At 42.0% G+C, this 19,213-nt stretch overlaps 1 protein-coding gene across 1 annotated transcript in view; it reads left to right on the top strand.

Annotated features, from left to right (window-relative positions):
- The first annotated feature begins 1,132 nt into the window (after positions 1 to 1,132).
- PTN (pleiotrophin) overlaps positions 1,133 to 19,213 on the top strand; it is a 174,029-nt gene continuing 155,948 nt past the window's right edge. Inside the window, exon 1 of the mRNA XM_077469219.1 lies at positions 1,133 to 1,411. The gene's annotated coding sequence lies outside the window, so the exon portion shown is untranslated. The remainder of the gene's footprint in view (positions 1,412 to 19,213) is intronic.

Raw genomic sequence — 19,213 nt, 5'->3', positions numbered from 1 at the left:
TGTCAAAAATCCTTGCACCAGCCCTGAGTAGAAGCTGCAGCAAGTCAGATAGAGCCCAGCTCATCTCCTGTCTGGAGTACATCCAGCATCATCTACATCTTTCTTGCCCAGCCTGATTGCCCTTGGCCTGCCCCTTTCATTCATTAAGTCATGAAAATAGAGACATAGATCCATCATACATACCTCCCAACATTTAAAGATGGGAATGAGGGATACCTACTAGCAAATGTATGTAGGCATAGGACACGCCCCCTGTCACACCCCTTAAAGGAGAATTAACCAAAAAAAAGGTTATTTAAATCCACAAGTCCTTTTTTTACCACTACTATTCCTTTATATTAGCTTTTAAAATGTACAAATGCACCAATTTATAAATTGGATGAAAGGTTTAGTGCTGGGAAACACTTTTTGAAGGATAAAAGTGCATTTTATATACAACTATATGGATCAGACCAAAATTAGGGACAAATGAGGAGGAAAGAAGGACAGAGGGACATTGCTCCAAATCAGGGACAGTCCCTCGAAATCAGGGACAGTTGGGAGCTATGCATCAAGAGCCAGCCCACTGCTGGCGTCAGGGCTGAGGGCTCTTAAGAGAAGTACTGAGGCAGGATGATCTGATGTTTTTAGGAACTTATCTACGGCACCCTATCAGCCCCTCCCACCAGCCGTGATCTGCCTGCATTGCTTAGACAAGCACAGAGCCCTAGGGATAACATTACTGGGTCTAACATCAGGTATGTTAGACTAAAGATTTTATTGAAAAAACGTCATTAGCAAATCGATGAGGAAGGAACCAGGGAAGGCAAAATATAAGCAGATTAAACTTCAGCTTTTACATCCATTTGGAATACAATCAGAACTAATTAAAAATGAAGGTTGATGGTTGGCGTGTCAAATATAAAACACACAGCTTCTTTACTTTTTTTTTTATTTTTTTTTTACTTTTTGAACTTTTGTACGATAAAAATGTTGCTATTTTTTTAATGCAGGTTTAAAGTCAATTTTTTTTAAATTCGTATATGATTTTAAATGCTGGCAGCTTTGTAAAGGACATTGAGTTGTATTGCTCATCATGCAGTCTGCATGTCACACTCGTCCCCTGTCTTTGCTTGTTCTATAGAGTCCGCTGTGTGCACACACCAGTAAACACACACACACACCAGCAGGGAGAGAGAGACGGAGACAGAGGCTCCATCACACAAGAAGAAGAAGTTAGCATCGGAGAGAGGAGCACACATCTCTCATCCATCCTCACAGTGGACCACTAGAGTCCTACTGAACAGAAGAGCACCGGGCAGGCACTGGGACTGTGTGGAGGACTCCCACCCAAACTTGGGATTTATAGGAAACCGGGAGAGAGAAGAGAGAAAGCCCGTAGGATCGGTGCCGGGGTGACCGAGGCATTAAAGTAAGTGAGACGCGATTGTCATTAACTTCTTCAGCACCAAAGACAAGGCTCAGTCACCAATCACACCCATCATTCTCATCATTACCGGTGCTCTTATTAGTATTGTTCTGGCTGCACTACAGTAAAGGGTTGTGCTATGTTAGTGGTGAATAGACAGCCTTTCTCAGCCCTTTTAACATGGATGAACCCTTGAAATTACTTTCAGGTCTCAGGAAACCCCTGCTAATAATTACTATATCTACTACTTATATTATATTAGTGTGAACACTGAGTTTATAAAAAATAAATATTACCAAAATGTTAAAGAATAAGGAATGTGATATGCTTTACGTATTTGACACACAGGGCTGTGCTATACAACAAAATAATTTACAGTACAAATAATAACATGAATCAAATAATACAAATAATCACCAGAAAATAAATACAGAGAGTGAAAACTGTGTTTACTAACATTGGTGGTCACTGGAGAAATATTCACTTACTATGATGGTCAGTGAAGTGGTCCTTTTAATTAGTTATCAATGTAGTGACCACAAGTCCAACCACACATAGGTTGGACTTGCAGTCCAAACACACATAGGTTGGACTTGCAGTCCAAACACACCTAGGTTGGACTTTAAGTTAAATCACACCTAGGTTGGACTTGATGGACTAACACATAGGTTGCACTTGACTTGATGGACTTGTGTCTTTTTTTGACCTCACCTACTATGTAACTATGTAGTGCCACATTATATTGCTGGTCAAAGAAGAAGGGCCCTGCTATGCTGGAAGTCAGTGGTATGAATGTGCTTTACATTGGTGACCAGTGGGAAGAATGTTTCTTACTTTGGTGGCTGAATGGAAGAATGCTTCTTACATTGGTGGTCAGTGGGAAGGTCTCTTACATTGGTGGTCAGTGGGAAGAATGTCTCTTACATTGGTGGTCAGTGGGAAGAATGTCTCTTACATTGGTGGTCAGTCGGAAGAGCACTCTCTACCTTGGTGGTCAGTGGGAAGAACACTCTTTACATTGGTGGTCAGTAGGAAGAACACTATTTCCATTGGTGGTAAGTGGTGTCTCTTACATTGGTGGTCAGCGGGAAGAATGTCTTTTACATAGGTGGTCAGTGGGAAGAATGTCTCTTACTTTGGTGGTCAGTGGGAAGAACACTCTTTACCTTGGTGGTCAGTGGGAAGAAAACTCTTTACATTGGTGGTCAGTAGGAAGAAAATTATTTACATTGGTGGTCAGTGAAAAGGATGCCGCTCACATTCGTGGCCAGTAGGAAGAATTTATCTTACATTATTGGTCACACTGGTCAGTAGGAAGAATGTTTCTTCAATGGTGGTTAGTGGCATAAATACTCTTTACTTTATTAGACAGTGGGAAGTATGTCTTTTACATTGGTGGTCAATGGGAACAATCCCCCTTTTTAAAGATTGCTAAAAAGACCACTGGAGTCAGGGATTACTTATCTGACATTCAGAAAGTACTTATTTCTTTGGGAACGCCTAATAACCTCTGGAGGAGCCCAAGGGCTCCAAGGAACTTTGGTAAAGAAAGGCTAGCCATTGAAAAGTAAATACGGTATGTAGTCAATACTGTTTATTAACCAACCAACAATATTTTGAAGTGCAAACTTTCGAAAACATGACTAAAGAAGAAAACCATGTGTCCTAGTAATAATGCTGATGGTAGCATGGCTTCTTAAATGAGAAAGGGTAAAGATATTGGGATCAATATGCTGAGAAATGCTGTGTACTGTATGATGTACCGAATTGTTTTATTCGCTCATGTTGAGCACATTTGATAACCGTCATTGTCACGTACCTCTTTCAATAAAAAGAAAGGGTAACAATCATAACAATTTTGCATAAGTCTCCAATCATATTTCCACTTTCATCATTTCAGAGAAGTAAAAACCTTTAAAAAATCTGCCAACTGATTGCTGCGCTATGAGCATGTCACATTGGGTCATTTTCTTCAAAGGATCAGTCCACTGAAAAGTAATCGTAATCAGTAGGTCAGCCCTGGCTTTTTATTTGTTTTGGATATTCCAGCAGTGAGATCTCTCCACCACAATTCCTGACTCACTTCTAGGAGTTTTGTGTGTTCCCATCCCCTTTGTCTGTTCCCAGCTTCTCCTGTTGCATTCTGCAAAATATAAAATAATAAACTCTAGCGGGGATGGTGGGAGCCCCTCATAATGGGCACAGCAGGTGTGCAGACCCAGCAACTCAATACAGTGATAGTGAGAACCCTTCATAATGGAAACAGAAGGTGTGCAGACCCAGGAACTTTGGAGGGAAGGTGGGAACCCCTCATAATGGATCCAGCAGGTGTGCAGACCTGAGAACTCCTCATAGGAAAGGTGGGAAGCCCTTATAATCAAAACAGCAGATGTGCAGAACCTGGGAACTCCTCACAGGAAAGGTGGGAATTCCCTCATAATGGGCACAGCATGTGTGCAGGCTTGGGAACTTGGTGCAGGGATAGTAGGAATCCCTTATAATGGGCACAGAAGGTGTGCAGACCCCAGAATTCAACTCATTGATAGTGGGGGTCCCTCATAATGAACACAGACCAAGGAACATGGCACAGCGATGGTGGTAGCACTAATAATGGGAAAAGCAGGTGTACAGATCTGGCAACTCAGGACAGGACTGGTAAGAACCTCATATGATGGGCACAGCCCATGTGCAGACATGGGAACTCAGTGCAGGAAACTCTATCTCTATAATAGAGTCACTGAAAGATAGTATTGGGAGGATATATGGAGGCCCCTCATAATGGGAACAAAAGGTGTACAGACCTGGCAATTAAGGGCAGGGATGGTGGGAACCCCACATAATGGGCACAACATTGTAGGATGCTGAAAGGTTGGACTTCCCAGGGCCAGTTACTAAGCCACTCCACCAGGTCGGACCATAGAGAATAATAATAACTCCAGGCATATGCACCTAGGTTAGGATTGAGATGGTGCCCATGATATTCTTTGGCTCGGCTCACCACGTCAGTATGGCTGTATGCAGACATAACGTCTTCCCCACTCTTGAAGAGTCCCATGTCTGCATCTGAGTTCTGTAATTTCCTTTCAAAGTTTAATGGAAGGAAATTCTTCTTCTTAAAGTAAACATATTTTTTAAAATAGGTCTGCGTGTCAATAATAATACGCTATAAGTAAGAGATGGAAAGACAGAATTTTTAAAACAACGTTTATCAAGTGTCCTAACGAAGCGAAACTGTCTGAAAAAGTGAATTCACATTTAGACCTCGTTCACACTTGAGTGTTTTTCAGCTCGCAGCTCAACGCTCAGAAACATTCAACAAGCAAAATCCTATTCATTTCAGTGACCCCTGTTCACATTTGAGCATTTGGTGGCCTGTAGCAAAATGCCTGTCGCTCAAAGAGTAAATGAGCTAGTTTCAGACAGATTTTAGTTTTTTTTTTTTTTTAACCCATAGACTTCAATGGAAAGCACCTGAACAGTGAGAAATTTGCATTTTTTTTTCAATAATTATTTTAGATGTTTTCAACTCAAACAGCAGCTCCCCTTCCCTTTCTAGCATCACTCCACACCTTACACAGGTTTCTATTGGCCACAGCAAAAACACCTAAATCAAAAAGGCCTGAAAAAACACTAATAATATTTGCAATACTGCTAAAAAAAAAAAAAAAATGTAAAAAAAAAGCCTGGAAAAAAAACTCTTGAAAAGCCTAAAAACACTCAGGATAAGAGTGAATCTTTGCACATAATAAAAAAAACTCAATTGATCCATGGAGGTGCCGCTGAGACTATAAACTTCGGCAAAGTTTTAAGGCAATGATCAATGCGGCTGTACTGCGAATTAACAGCTTTCTGTTCAAGATCAGCTGTAATCCGCGGTGACGTACAATCGTTAATATGATCCCAAAAGTTGCTGTAAAGCGCTAAAATTCACTTGCACTGATGACAGTTGAATTGACTGATGACACGCTGTGCCCTGGGAGTTTGTCTTTAAGGCTTTGTGTGTTGTGGAAGCGGATTAACCTACATAACAGCTGCTCCTCTCCCCTGTCCTGGATGTCTTTATGATGCAGTGTTCATATACTCTACATCCAGACATATGTATTTATGAAACCAATAACCCTATTTAATTTAAAGTGATTGCACGGAAATGAAAAATAGCTTGCAACAAATGAACCACTTGAGCTCTGGAAGATTTGACCCCTTTCATGACCACCTTTTCTTTGCTATTCAACACTGTGCTACTTTAACTGTTAAGGCCACACTGTACCCAAAAGAAAGTTATATAATTTTTTTCACACACATAGAGCTTTCTTTTGGTGGCATTTGATCACTCCTGTTTTTTTTTTTTATTTCATTAAAATGCTACAAATGTCAAAAACAAACATTTTCTACTCTCTGTTGAAAACACATTTCTTCATAAATTTAGGCCAAAATCTGGTATATCCTGCAGATTTTAATAAAAAAAACCTTACATTGTTAAAACATTTAGGCCAAAATGTATTCCCCCCAGGTAGCAAGCAATTATGCTGCAGGTTTGAAAATGACTTGCTAAGCTCTTGCTAGACTTGCCAGGCTTCACAATTTTTGTTGCACAATAGTCCGCATTGCATGACTCCAGATCAAGTTTCTTTGCAAAGATCATGCAAGTCTGCTGCAAGTTCTGGGTCAGTTATGTTGTGCAATATTCATCCCACCACAGGGGTCACTGTGGCTAAATTTTCAAGCTGTAGACTTGCAGAGCTCTTGCTGTAGACTCACCAATGCAACTTTGCTCTTGCTTGAGACTTATGCGAATGCTAAAAATTGGAAAAGTGTCAACTAGAACTTGTGCTTCAAGTGCTCTCTGCAAGTGTGCAACTTGCCAGTGAATTAGCAGCAAGTTAACAAGCTTACAATGCAACACTGCCGCAAATTTGTGTCAAGTTATTCTTTCTATTTGAGCTACTAGTTTATTTTAAAAAAAACCCAGGAAGTGTTTTTTGTGAGTTATAGAGTCTACTATGGTATATATATTTGAATATTGATCAATTCTGGTGTATCGACGGCCTATCTCAATTCTTGAAGCCACAAAATGCCAGGACAGTAAAAATACCCCCCAAATGACCCCTTTTTGGAAAGTTGACAGCCTGAGGCATTTATTAAGAGACATTGCACGTTTTAAGAAGTTGTATTTTTGGGGGGAAAATAAAGAAATTAAATACAATTCGTTTTTTGTTTTTCACTATTTTTTTTTTTTACATACTGTCACCAGTGTAGTATATCGTCATTATATGTCTGGTGTGATCAGGTATACTGACTGGTGACAGTACTGTATGTAAAAAAATAAAATAAAAATACAATTGTTTAAAATCATTTTTTATAAAAAAAAAATTAACATTTCTTTTCTTTTTTTTAAAGTTTGTTTTACATCCTATCACCAGAGTAGCTCAGTGTCACCATAGTGAAACTACTGCTTTGAGAGGGGGTTTAGAGATTTTTTTTACACTGATATTGCTTATACAGTGATGATCACTGTATAAGCAATAGTTTTAGCTGTCATGAATGGGTTGTTTATTGTTGTGATCTGTGATTGACTAAGCTAATCACATGGTACAGTTAGCCAGGCACCATGTGATTGCTTTGGGCCAATCCCAGATCACAACAATAAGCAAGCTGTTCATGAATGGGAAGCCATTCATGACAGGTTGCTTACATTATAAATAAGGGTCTGGTCCAGTCTACCCATTGACACCCAGAAAATAGGCACCCTAAAAGTTATGAAATAAACAGGAAAAGAAAAAGGGGGATTTTTTTACGGTGCTTATATGCCAGGAAGTACCAAGAAAATGGATAAAAAATTATATAAATTTATTGATACAATTAAAACAGCATACATAATATGCAATAACACAGAGAACTCTGCACAAACGTTTACTAATTAAGAGGGATCCCAGAGGTGGAAGTAGAAAGGTAGACGGCACTTTATCCCAACATGTTTCGCGTTAGCTTCATCAGGGGAAGTGCCAACTAGCAACAAATTAATAATAATTAATATACAGAAAAACAGAAATTACATGCGTTATTGTATATAAACAATTTCAATTATTAATGGCTAATTAGCAAATGAAAAAAAGAAAAAACAATAATAGAAAAGGCCCTGCAAGTGTGAGATCTATCATAATGGCGCTTAGCATCTACTGTCTGAGCACCCACATGCTGGAAACCGATCAATAGATGTAAAAAAGGTGCATCACCCTGACATCACCAATGGCTGCCAGCAACAAGGAAGGCATAGACGGGGGTAAATCAGGGCTACAAGAATGGATAAGGACAATGTGTCAGAAAAATTAAAGCCAGGTATTAAAAACATTATGAGATAAAGCACTGATGTGGAGAAGATACTATATAAAGATCAGAGAATTATATAATTGAATAGTAAAATATACCAATATAAATATGACTACCTCAGTCATTGAGGGAAAGGGCAATAGCCTCATTCAGGTTGCTTACATTGTTATCATGTGATTGCTATGACTAGGGTTGCACAGATACTAGTATCGGTGCCGATACCGGGCATTTGCATTTTCAGTACTTGTACTCGTGCAAATACTCTGATGTTTGACTCGATACTTGGACAACCTAAGAGATGATTGTTGCGGTGGTGTGGGGGAATTACAAGCACTGATCTCCCTGTAGAGCTTTTCTGACAGCCGCTTCTCCTCCTCTCGCTCCCAGGGAAATCGGTGCGTGTAACAACCCGCCCCGCCGCTGCACCAATTACCCCTGGCTGTCCCCCTCTGTGTCCTCCTCCCTGTGCCCCTGTATCTTCCCTGGCTTTCTGTGTCTTCCTCCGGTCCCCCCTGTCCTGGAGCTTTCAGGATGGAGATCAGAGGAAGGAGTCGGTAAATCTGTCATTTACCGGCTCCTTCCTTTTCTGAATGCACATAGTCAGTGATCACCGTCCTTGTCCATTCGTAACTGAAACATCGTAACCTGTGTTTATGATGCTTCAGTTTATGAATGAACAGGAGCCTCTGTCTGCTCTCCATTCATCTTCAGTGCAGCTGCAGGGAAAGGGACTGAGGAATCTCTATCCTCAGTCCCTTTCCCCATCTCAAAGGGGAGATGTCAGGGGTAAAAAAAAAAAATTGTAATAAATATTTTAATGCTAAACCCCCCCAGCCCCCCAAAGAAAGCATTAGAAAAAAATATATAAAATTTATAAAAATAATAAAGAAAAATGGCAAAAAAAAAAATGTAAAGCATAAATAAAATAAAAATAAAAAAACGACTGACACATGTGCCATTGTCACATGACATTAAAAAACTGTATCGGTAATCTGTATCGGCGAGTGCTTGAAAAAAAGTATCGGTACTTATACTCGATCCTAAAAAAAAGTGATATTGGTGCAACCCTAGCTATGACCAATCATAGCGATCACATGATGACTCAGTACCCGATTACTGGTAACTGTAATCAGCTGTGTCCATGTCAGGAAGGGAGCACTGGGTGCTCCTAACCCGGTACAGGCACAGTCACGTACATGCCTGCGTGTCTCGCCCCGCCGTAGTATAATTACTGTGGTGGGTCAGCAAGTGGTTAAAGTAGATCTAAATCCTAACTAGATGTCATTTAGTTTGCTTAGGCACTGTTTATAATACACAATTACCATTTTAAATACTTCTTTTTACCTTTTTTGTTGTTTGCTGCATCTCAGTGCTATTGATCTTTTGCAGCCTCTATGCAGCCACGTACTATCTACATGCACTTCAATTATGGCTGCGTGGCTTTTCTCAGGGCAGCTTTCCGGTTGGTGACAGTGCACCATGCCTGCGTAATGTGTTTTGAAATAACATTGGAAGTCTGTGTGATAGGGTGACAACCCAGGAGAACAATTGGAATGCAGGGACAGAGTGTTGTCACCCCATAACAGGAATTGTCTATATGGCGGAATCATCTACAATTATTTTAATGGAAGCTGCCCATTTAAAAATATGAAAAGTTTACTTTAATATTACTTTAACATGTTTATAAATATGTAAATATAGTTTTTTTATAGATTGGATTTAAATATGCATTAAACGGCACAAGTATCACTGATGATTATGGTACTTTAGTTCTAGTCTCTGTTAACTTATATATTTGATGCACAGTAACATGGAATATCTGAATTCACTCCCATGTTTTCAGTCAATAGCTCCCTGGGACCAGGTTTCACTTTACTGACTCCAGCAAAAGATATAAAATATTTGAAAAATCCTACCTATTAAGGGCTAATGCTTTAAAGTAAAGTTATAGCCAAAAGTTTTCTTTTTAGCTTTGGATGGAGAGTAAAAGAGGTAGAACCCCAATCAGATCTTAATTTGTTCTATAATGGAAAATGTGAGGAGTGTTACATGATGACTGGTAGGCAGACAGCTTGTTTAGTCCCAATGACCATTTAAAGCAGTTCTTGTGGATATGGGCTGAGGAATTGAAAGATAAAGGTCTCCAACCACTGGTATAAGCCCAGAAGAGGCTTTGTTCAACAAGATATACCAATGCTTTTCAATGTCTACATTGATCCCATTCATTAGGGCTGGTGTGTTTTTCTACTAGCACTGGACTGGTAAAAGTGAGAATTGGTTCTGATGGATGTACAGCAGATTGCATTTTCCTTTGAGGATGCAGATCTGTGATGGAAGTATAGAGTACATGGGCCTTGTTCTGGTCCTTCGCTCCTACCTCTCTGTCCATTGAAAAGGGATGACTCTTGGATATGTACTGAATGGCACCTGGTACTGCCGAGTCCGGCAGACAATTTTGAGTCAAAACTTCTTTCTAAGTCCGCCAGACTTTTTGAAAGAAAAAGTCAGCCAGAGCCCACACACCAGTGGAATGCAAAAGTCTGGCGGACTCCCGCCATAGTCCGGTGGTTTGTCTGTTTTACAGAGTCAGCCGGAAAAGTCCGGTCGTGTGTGGGCAGGTCCGCTTGTTCGGAAAGTCTGGCGGACCTCCGCTGCGAAGTCCGATCGTGTGTACGCTGCATTAATGGCATTAACAACAGGAGAACCTATGTTAAAATGTATCTTCACCCATGAATTGAAAGTCCCTTCTGTCCACCCCTTCTCCACTCCACCACCTGGAAAGCGTTTTTTTTTTTTGCTTTTTTTCTTCAAAGAAAGGGTTTGATCCCGCCTCCAAGGAAAATGACATGTACTGTGTCTGCTGTACCTCCTGGGATATGTACATCACATTTTCCAGTAGGCCTTCATGTTTCATTCACAGAGGTGAAGAGGGTGGGTCTAGAGGCCTGTCATCAGGAGGTCCGCCAGCTGAACCTGGAAGAACCGGCGGGATTTCCGCTGTCACAAATGTCACAAACAAACATGGTAGCACCAGTCCTGAGCAGTGGTTGCTGAAAAGAGGATTTTGGGCAGGGCTCCGCTGGATCTGCTGGGTAAGTGAGTATCCAAACTGTGGAGAACACACCACAAGGTAAACAGGGGAAAAAAAAGAGGGGGTGGAAAGTTTTAGATACGATTTAAGATTTAGGTTGCAGGCATCAATGACAGAACCTATCTTTAGATTAGCTTCTTCTGTACAATCAAAGCCAAACTAAGAATGGGAAGCGGTAACACTCTAAACAATCAGGCTGATTGCTGTCAGTCTAACAATGTAAAAATGCTTACAGGAGGGGACAGCAGAGGGATGACTTTATCAGTGTACTATAGCTTCTTCATTGTCCAACCAACAGGCTGGTAGGAGAACAGGTGACTAAAGAGGCAGAAAATCAGCAGCCATCACCCATCAAATGAGCCAGTACCAATAAAGTGGCTCTAAAGACAATACATTTTTACCTTAAAGTAGTTGTAAAACTTCACATATACCCAGCAAAGTGACTGGCCTGTGATACACAGAGACAAAACAAATCCTCCTACATAAGCTGTACCTGTTTATCTGCAGCCATCTCTTCTCTACATTCATTCAATGTCCAGAGTTTATAAAGCTTGTCTGAGTGTCAGAAAAAAATGGGCAGAGAGCTGAAATGACACACAGCAGAGCTCAGTGTGGAGAGCTGATTGGAGCAAAAGGACACACACCCCTTCACACAGCACACAAAAACAGAGCTGAGTGTGTCAATCAGCTGGAGTTCCTTCCCCTGTCACCTTTTTCTCTTGGTGTCAGGAAAACTTGTCAGACACGACTCATGCAGATAGCAGGGAAACGAGGCAGCAGACAGAAATTACACTTAGTGCTCTTAATTAAGATGAGTACACACTGTAGAGGGATATATTTTGTTCATATGGATTGCTGGATTCTAGGCAGATATAACTGAGATAACGCATCATTAATTGTACTTTTCTAAATGAAAGCAATGTACAGTACGTACCAGAATTTGACCTGGTATCAGCCTCTTACAGTCCATTTTCAGCAGTATGAGGGGAAGAAGCAGCAGGAGGAACCAATCGGATCATACTGATTGGAGTAGAGCGCAACAGGCTCATCACTGTGCTGCTTCTTCTTTTAGGCTAGTTTTCCTCTATTGTGAGCCCATAGTTGCGCGTGAGAGGTGTAGAATGAAGGCACTCGTGTCAGTAGCCATTTTTGTATAATATCCTGAGTTAGAGTTATGCTTAAATTTGTTTTTGTTGTATGCTTCTGCAGAACATGTCGTGCAAAGATGCTAATCATGGGAGAAGTCACGTACACCCAGTGGGTCATCCTTATCTGCTGGTGGGTCATCCTTATCTGCTGAACAACGCCTAAACCACGTCACCAAATATGGACAGCTAAAGATGACTATGCATAACTGTGTACTGTTACAATTAACCCCAAACTGTTTTAAGCCACCCAAACTCCCTGTATAAATATCCCTTAAATAAAGAGCTTTTTTGAGCTGCTGCACAGCCCATCAGAGCAGAAATACTGAGGCTGTCTCCGTGTCTCTCACTGAATACGAAGGGTTGTACGATTGGGTCCAACTATATAAACCATATAACGTGGCTCTCTTTGGGTCACACCTAACACGCGATTTACAGTGCAACTTTGTAATGTGAATTTTGATGCGACTGGTGAGAACCATGGAGGAACAAGTTGCACCGAAGTCAGAACAAAGTAGTACAAAAACCTTTTTTGGATTCGCTGCAACTTGAGTCTCACCAATTAGAACGGGGACCATTGAAATACATGGATTTTGACTTGTCATGCAACTTCACATGTGTCAAGTCACTTAGCAACTTGCAGCAGTGGAAACAGAGCCTTTCTGTCCGGTCATAGTCTGAGGAAGTGAGTTGAATGATGCTGGCCATCAGACTGAGGACATCTTGTGTTGGAAAAGCAGTACTGCAAGGGAGAGCTTTGGACTGTGAATAAATATTGCAACCAAAGCTGCTTTTTAGCTGTATCTTTTAATGGGCTTTATTGTGTTACTTTTGACTGGGGTACTTCTTTAATGGAGGGGTGTTGACATATGTACATGTAGGATGCTCAAGGGCTAAAAGAGTAAGGCATGGTATATACAGTATATACATTGTAGAATTAAGAGATGTTAAGAATGTGACTTTTCCCTTTACTTTTCCCAGTATACTGTTAATAAGGTGTTCTTATTCCTCAGACGAGATGAGGGAACACACAAGCACAAACCGTCCCTGAACAATTGCAGAGTCGGAAGGAGCTTAGCCAGTTAGCAGGGTATTTCTTGGGCTTGTGATGATAAGGAAAGCCGCAAAGCGAGCACAGCGGTCAGCCAGTGTACACTCTAATAGGATTGTGCTGATATTAATAGATGGGCTTTTACCTGTGTTCCTCACACCAGCTGGGCGTGCGGGCTTAGAGCCAATGACCCCCACCGCAGTGCGGCCATGTGGCGCAAGCTCCAGAGCAGATGTTTCCCATCTCCTTCTTTTCACTGAACCATGGTGTGCACACAATGGCCTATGACAATCTCACTTCCCCACGGCTCCACAGATCTCCCTGCTGACTGACTTATCATGGACAACAAGTAAACTCAGCCAGGGGACTGTAAATACAATACAGAAAATGCTGCAATGATGCCAAAGTCACAATGTCTGCTTGGTTTAATGAGAGTTTTATGTAATCCAGATGCAGCAAGCTTTTCAGTGTTTCTGGTGAGTGTGCAGCCTCCTGTTACATGATCCTGTGCTATGGCAACTCCATGTCATGCTCATATTGAATGGGAAGGGCTGCATAGGGCTACGCGACAGCAGGGAAAGAGCCTTCAATTAACAGTCATTAGGACTTTATTTGCATTCAGCAAAAGGTTCCAACATGTTTTGGGGCTATAGGGACCCCCCTTCATCAAGGCTGGAAAAAAAGAGGCTTGGCCTGGGGGATCATTAAAATCAATAGCTGCTAAGAACTGTGGTCACTTTATTAGGTACACCTTGCTAGTCCTGGGTTGGACCCCCTTTAGCCTTCAGAACTGCCTTCATTCTTCTTGGCATAGATTCAACAAAGTGTTGGAAACATTTCTCAGAGATTTTGGATTGAGATCTGGTGACTGTGGAGACCATTGGAGTACAGGGACCTCATTGTCATGTTCAAGAAACCAGTGGTGAGATGATTTGATCTTTGGAACATGGTGCATTATCCTTCTGGAAGTTGGCATCAGAACATGGGTACACTGTAGTCATAAAAGGATGGACATGGTCAGCAACAATACTCAGGTAGGCTGTGACATTTAAACAATGCTCAATTAGTACTAAGGGGCCCAAACTGTGCCAAGAAAATATCCCCCACACCATTACACCACCACCAGCCTGAACCATTGATACAAGGCAAGATGGATCCATGCTTTCATGCTGTTTAGGCCAAATGCTGACCCTACCATCTGAATGTCGCAGCTGAGACTCACCAGACCAGGCAATGTTTTTCCAATCTTCTATTGTCCAAGTTTGGTGAGCCTATGCAAATTTTAGCCTCAGTTTCCGGTTCTTAGCTGACAGTGGTGGCACCCGGTGTGGTGTTCTGCTTCAAGGTTTGATGTGTTGTGCATTCAGAGATGGTATTCTGCATAACCTGGTTATAACAAGCAGTTATTTGAGTTACTGTTGCCTTTCTATTATCTTGAACCAGTCTGCCCATTCTCCTCTAGCCTCTGACATCAACAAGGCATTTTCGCCCAAACAACTGCCGATCACTGGATATTTTCTTTTTCAGGACCATTCTCTAAAGATCGTTCTGCATGAAAACCCCAGTAGATCAACTGTTTTTTAAATAATCAGACCAGCTCGTCTGGCACCAACAACCATGCCACGTTTAAAGTCACATAAATTCCCTTTCTTCCCCATTCTGATGCTCGGTTTGAACTTCAGCAAGTTGTCTTTACCACATCTAGATGCCTAAAGGCATTGAGTTGCTGCCATGTGATTGGTTGATTAGAAATTTGTGTTACCAAGCAATTGAACAGGTGTACCTAATAAAGTGGCTAGTGAGTATAGATCAGTTGTTCCAGCTTGAGTCCGGCAGCCCTAACAGATGATGTATATAATCCTCCTTAGAAAATATTTGTTTCACTGAACCCTCATCCAATCCAAAATGTACTCCTCTATTACTCCAGCCCTGATGAAGGGGATCCCTGTAGCCCCTGAAATGTGTTGGATCATCTCACTGAAAACAAACAAAGCCAATTCGGAACCAGTGGTTCCTTTTTATCTTCCAAATTTTTCCAGGTTTTTATTGCTATCTGTGTCCCTTTTACGAAGATTCAACCTCTGTTTGTCATGGTGATCATTATCCTTATGATGGCTATCAGCAGCTAATGGAGTTGAACACACGGAAATGCCAGTCTAGATGAACACTTACCATCTCTGGCAGAAGTGTTGTACAAACGTATACCTCCCGTGCCAATTGGTCAGTGGCACATTCCCTTTTTCACTCCCAGTCTGGAGCACCTGTCCTTTCTGGATGGCCCAGGGATTGGCTTACCTCCCTACATTTATCCTCTTTCTGTAGGCAATTATATGCCTCTGCACACATCCATCGATCACTAACCAAGTATGAACGGTTATGCTCTCTCCATGAGAACCCCAGGAATCTACTCTCTTCGCTTTATAAGCTGCTTCAGGCACTATTGCATGATGATCTCCCACCTTACACAAGGAAGTGGTCTACGGATGTGGGGAAGGAACTTTTGACTGCTGATTGGCAGACTTCTTTCAATTTTACCCACAAATCCACAATCTCTTATTATGCGCAAGAAAATAACTTTACGTTCCCGTTGTGGTGGTACAGGGACCCGGTCTCATTACATAAAATGTTCCCATCTATTCCTGTTACTCTTGGAGGTGTGGCTTGGTGGAAGGTTAACTATATACATATCTGGTGGTGGAAATATGGTAAGATCCGGCCCTTTTGGTCTCAAGTTTTTGCGGTTTACAACAAGATTTATTATGAGTCCTTGACCCCATTTCCAGAGATAGCGCTTCTTTCCATGCTCCCGGGATCAGTAGTTTCTCAGAAATGGGGCTTACCCTTACTCTACAGTGAACGATATTATGCGTATGGAGGAAATGTTGGCGTTAGATAATGATACCTTTGAGAAAGATAAAGTACTATGGTACATTTGGCTTTAATTTTCTACCTCTGATTAATAACAAACATGTTATACTTACCTGCCCTGTGTAATGTTTTTGCACAGAGCAGTCCCAATCCTTCTCTTCTAGACTTTCCCACCGGGGATCATGGCTCCTCCCCCTTGCTATAGGGGCACTTGTGTGTGCTCCCAACCGAGCCCCACTCTGTATGTCCATAAGACACACAGAGCATGGCTTTGGCCTCCCCCCTCCTCCTCACTGACTGTGATTAACAGCAGCAGTAGCCAATGAGAAGGGAAAGAACCGGCTCTTGTGCACATCACTGGATGGAGATTGGTCTCAGGTATGTATGTAGGGGGGTCCTGGGGGGAGCTGCATGCATAAGATTGTTTACCTTACTGCGCAGCATGCAGTAAGGTAATGGACCTTCTGCCTTTACAACCACTTTAATATCTTTGTGTCTAATGAAGAATTAAATGAAATGAAAATGATTGTACCTGGAGTTCAGCTTTAACAATAAACTTCCAGTCTCTGCATCCAATTCATGAAAATCCTGCAATATTTTCATTGTTAGTACAGATGTGTTCAGCAAATTCAAGTAGTTCTTTTTTGTGACACTTTTACTGCGTGATGCTATTGTTACAACAAATTCATAAAGAAATACACTTATATCTCTAATAAGGTGAGTGGAGGTAAATCGGACCTCCTCCGTGTTGGAGTAAATTGTTGATTGTTTCACATCTTTTGGACAATTCTGCAATAAATTTTTCTTTAAAGTATAACTAAAGCCAAAACCCCTCACCCAGTTGTCGTGGCTCAGCGGAAAATGATAAAAGATGTTGGGGAAACCAGCATCCATGGCTGCTCCCTAGACAGCAGTGCACCCTAGGGGGCTGTCTAGTTGGCCTGCGCAGGGCCCCTTCAACAGGCATGTGATGCTCCAAAACATTGCACTTATCCCTGTGATGTGATCTCTTTCATTAAAAATCTTTGGATGGAAGTCGACGATCCATGGTGTGCTGGCGAATATGAACACTTACTTGATGTTTCCAGGACCCAACTGGTAATCGTTGCAACACCCACTATTTTATGAGCCAGATTTTCCAGGAAAGTGTGCAATAGGAATATTGACCAGTTCACCTAGCGGTAGCACCAGATCTGGCTATGGGACAGGAAGTGAAAGGAAATTTCCCCAATAGGACAAAGATGGTAAAAAAAAAAACTTCTCTGCCTGTAAAACCCCGCCGCTTCACAGAAAGATGCTTGCAACAGGTTCATATACTCTTTACCAATATATACTGTACATGAATCTGTCTGTTTTTCGACTCTTTGTTACACTACCACGAGAAAGAGTTCTAATGTATATCAAAGGGGTAGATTTATTAAAGCCAGAGCACTCAGAATCTGGTCCAGCTGTGCATGGTAGCCAATCAGCTTCTAACCTCAGCTGGTTCAGTGATATCACCCGGTGACCACGCCCCATATCTATATAAGATGTTGCACAAGCTATTACAGCGGAAGAGAGCATTGTGTCAACATCGGAAGAGGGAAGAGAGAAGGAGAAGAAAGACCGGGCTCCTCCGCTAGTAAAAGAGCTGGAAGAAGATAGCGGAGGAGCCCGCCGAAGAACCGGAGAGCGGGAGACGATGCCGGAGAGCAAGAGAGGAGGCCGGACACCGGGAGAAGAGGCCGAACATAGCGGAGAAGTCGAAAGAAGACCCCCAGAGCTGATTAATAAATTACTTTAAAAACCTGTAGTGTGTTTTTTTTATTGACACTTTTTTCCCCAGGTTAAAGGGAGGGGGGCCGGGATCTGGGGGCCCCCTTATTAAAGGGTGCTCCTGGATTCCGATAAGTCCCCCGCCACAGACCCCGACAACCAATGGCCAGGGTTGTCGAGAAGAGGCCCTTGTCCTCATCAACATGGGGACAAGGTGCTTTGGGGTGGGGGGGGCCGCAGGGCGCCCCCCCTTCCCCAAAGCACCCACCCCCCATGTTGAGGGAATGCAGCCTGGTATGGTTTCCTGACTGGCCGGGCTGCGTGCTCGGATAAGGGTCTGGTATGTATTTTGGGGGGACCCCAACACCGTGAAGCCATGCCGGTTTTTTATTTAAAATTTGGCGTGGAGTTCCCCCTCGAGAGCTGATTATTCTCTGATTGGCCACGGCCAAAGTCGCCTGGCCTGGGGCGACTTAAAGTCATGTTGTAAGTCTCCCCAAGTTGTGTTGAAGTTGCTCCAAGTCGCGCTGTTATTCATACTCAAGTCGTGTCCAAGTTGCCTCCAAAAGTTGCGCTGGAAGTTGTGTTGCCTCTGTATGAAGGAACTCTTAAGCCCCATACACACTATCAGATTGTCTGCTGATTTTTTCCATCAGATTTACCAAAACCATATAATATGAGGTCAAACCTTAGGGGTTTCAATGTGTATGCAATCAGGCAGGCCCTTGTATTACATGGTTTTGGTAAACCTGAATGAAAAAATCAGCAGACAATCTGATAGTGTGTATGGGGCTTTAGGGTTTGGCAATAAAACCTGGAAGCTGATTGGTTTCTATGCAGAAGTGAGCCTGATTTTGCACTCTCCAGCTTTAGTAAATAAACCCCTATGAATTGTACAATGTATATCTATTCTGCCATAAACTCTTTTCCCTGCTTGGTAGCAGTTTTTAACTATTTGTATAGTGACAGTTGCCCATGCATAGCACAGTGTAGTCACATCATCTGTAAATACTAGGTGCTGAGATGGGTGAACCCCATGCACATGTGCAAAAGTTACGTTATCCTGACCCCCCAATCAAGGTGGCTCCTGATGCTGGAAGAAGCCAGGGAGGAAGTGGAAGCTACGGAAGTAATAGAGCAAGGAAGGAGATGGTGGACTTGCAGCGCTGGAAGGGGCAATTTACAAGGGAAGAATATGAAATATGTGAATGACTAATATAGCAAAAACTCTTGGGAGCCCATATAAGTTTAATTTTGCTTTACCAGCCCATGTGGCCAATTCTATGGAAATGCAATAATTTTGGAGCACTGTCTGTATCAGGTTTAGATTATAAATGGGGATGCCTATGAGCAATACAACTCCCATATGTGGGAGTGGGACTCAACTGTTATATATTCTCAAGCAAATGGTCTATGGCAGTGATGGTGAACCTTGGCACCCCAATGTTTTAGAACTACATTACCCATGATGCTGAACTATACTGCAGCATCCATGAGCATCATGGGAAATGTAGTTCCAAAACATCTGGGGTGCCAAGGTTCGCCATCACCGGTCTATGGCTTAACCA

This window comes from Lithobates pipiens, unplaced genomic scaffold, assembly GCF_037356315.1.
Source record: "Lithobates pipiens isolate NorthernLeopardFrog02 unplaced genomic scaffold, aLitPip1_a1.2 Scaffold_8, whole genome shotgun sequence".
Lineage (NCBI taxonomy): Eukaryota > Metazoa > Chordata > Amphibia > Anura > Ranidae > Lithobates > Lithobates pipiens.
The sequence above is the reverse complement of the archived record's forward strand: the minus strand, read 5'-3'. Positions and strand labels throughout refer to the sequence as shown.